Source organism: Euprymna scolopes, chromosome 41 (genome assembly GCF_053919585.1).
Source record: "Euprymna scolopes isolate OS-2025 chromosome 41, ASM5391958v1, whole genome shotgun sequence".
Taxonomy (NCBI): Eukaryota; Metazoa; Mollusca; class Cephalopoda; order Sepiida; family Sepiolidae; genus Euprymna; species Euprymna scolopes.
In genome coordinates this window covers 58738776-58741275 of record NC_136522.1, presented here as the reverse complement: position 1 = coordinate 58741275, position 2500 = coordinate 58738776, and the positions used below count along the sequence as shown (strand labels likewise).

The 2500-nt window shown below is 31.7% G+C and overlaps 1 long non-coding RNA gene across 1 annotated transcript in view; it reads left to right on the top strand.

The window, feature by feature from the left end:
• Positions 1–854: 854 nt before the first annotated feature.
• LOC145266715 (uncharacterized) overlaps positions 855–2500 on the top strand; it is a 161724-nt gene continuing 160078 nt past the window's right edge. Inside the window, exon 1 of the long non-coding RNA XR_013864776.1 lies at positions 855–1092. This is a non-coding gene — a long non-coding RNA (uncharacterized LOC145266715). The remainder of the gene's footprint in view (positions 1093–2500) is intronic.

The following is a 2500-nucleotide window of genomic DNA, read 5'->3' as shown; positions in this document are numbered from 1 at the left end:
CCCGAGTTTGACAGAACGATTTCCAAGTTCGACAGAAAGATTCCCGAGTTTGACAGAAAGATTTCCAAGTTCGACAGAACGATTTCAAAGTTTGATAGAAAGATTCTCAAGTTTGACAGAACGATTTCAAAGTTTGACAGAAAGATTCCCGAGTTTGACAGAAAGATTCCCAAGTTCGACAGAAAGATTCCAGAGTTTGACAGAAAGATTTCAAAGTTCGACAGAAAGATTCCAGAGTTTGACAGAAAGATTTCCAAGTTCGAGAGAACGATTTATAAGTTTGACAGAAAGTTTCTCAAGTTTGACAGAAAGATTCCCAAGTTCGACAGAACGATTTAAAAGTTCCACAGAAAGATTCCCGAGTTTCACAGAGAGAATCTAAAGATCGAGAGAGAGATTCCCGAGTTCGACAGAACGATTCCTTTGTTCGGCAGAAAGGTTCTCAAGTTCGACAGAAAGATTTCCAACTTTGACAGAAAGAATCCCGAGTTCGACAACATACACCTAAAGAATATCGGAGGTGTTTTCGATTGAAATTTTGTAACAAGAGAAACCGCTCAAGATCCGTACATATTTCGATTGTATTTAAGAATGTAATAACTATTATTGACAGCATAATTATATAGATCCAATCGATGGAACTGTAACAGTTAATGTCGTTACCTGCATACTGCGTATAAATATACCATTAACGTCAGCTGGTTTTAGAAGTGCATCGAACGTGACATCTACGTCTAATGTATATGAAAGTTTCGCAGATGCTCCCACGTTTTCCGGTCGATATATATAAACAAGTGGCCGGCAATACAGCAGATGTCGTTGTCACTTACCATGTAATAGGCCAATGGACAGACTTCTTCCCCAGAAGAAAGATGCTTTAAAAATAATGAGATTCCAAGGCAGATAGTGCTGACTAAACGATTCGGAACTCGGCATTAGTAATATCTACACTAGCAATATTTTGTGACTACCTCTATATGGAGAATGAAAATAGCAATACTGGCTCCGCAACAAAAAAGGTATAACATTGCCGGATGGTATCATGAAACACGCACGTTCACTGCACTTCCTAAATCAATAGGGAGATATAAGGTTAGTATATTTGGGCAGCATTTTTAATTCAAGCGATTATTATTAAATGCAACGGAGACACTTTGCTTTATGATATTTCTTTTATTTTTCGAATTTCTGTATTATCTTTTATTATATCAAAATCAAAAATATGATTAAAAGTCCCATAATTGTCGCTGTCATGAGCGCTTTCGATTCGTCCACGAATCATCTTCAGAGGTTTAATTAAAAGTGCGAATGATCGGAAATGAGAATTAAAAGTGAAAAATAAATATACAGTAAACAGCGTTAGGCAAAGATAAGTTAAAACACAGAGAGTCGATAAAAAGACAATCAAAAGTATAGGCCGATTAAAAATTCGTGTATAAAAATCAGCAAGTCCGTGGACAATGTTAACATCTGAAGATGATTCGTAGATCAATCGAAAGCGTTCGTTACGGCAACATTTATGGAGCTTTTATTAATATTTTGGATTTTGATAGGAAACGATTATACGGAAAATCGAAAAATTAAAAAAAAGAAAAAGAATCATAAAGAAAAGTGTCTTGGTTGAATTTAATAATATTTGCTTGAATGTATATATATATATATATATATATATATATATACATATATATATATATTTTCCATTGTATATATATATATACATACACACACACACACACACACACACACACACACACACATATATATATATATATATATATATATATATATATATATATACTGTATAAGGTTCTTATGGTTGCCGGTTTTTATCTCGCATTTATACACTATTCCCGAGGTTAGACATTTCCCACCCAACGGACATTTCCCAGGTATTCTGCAATTATATTTTTTGTCTAAGGTACTTTCATTTGATGCTAGTTCGTTATTATTCCTTATTCTGCTGATTAATTAACTATTAACAATTAACAACGAGATTGGATTATCCCCCTTCGCAATTGTTTTTAGTAACAATATGGAAACATATTCAATTAGAATGATTATGAATTTTAAAATATCAAATAATGATAAATAGATTAGAATCCTTTACTGGAGATGTTGCATGAAGATTAACATATGCAGGATTTTTATTTATTCTCATATTCAATTAAACATTAAACCAAAAATGGTCTTAAATCTAAGTATTAAAACAGTCGATTATCTGCAAACATTACTTGCCACTAATGAGCAAATACGAAACTAAAATTAACCGTAACGTTAATGCAAGGTTGTTATGGCCATATTATAAATATAGAAATAAAAAATAAAAAAAATTATTTTTTAAAATTAATTATGTGAAATAAAGAAATAGAGAAATTTACGAATTCAACGAATGGGATATATTAAAAAAAAAACATTTTTTTTTTAAATGACATAGAGTTTTTTTGTGGAAACTTCTTATGACTTTGTTTTTAAATAAGGATACGAAAATTAAGTGATATAT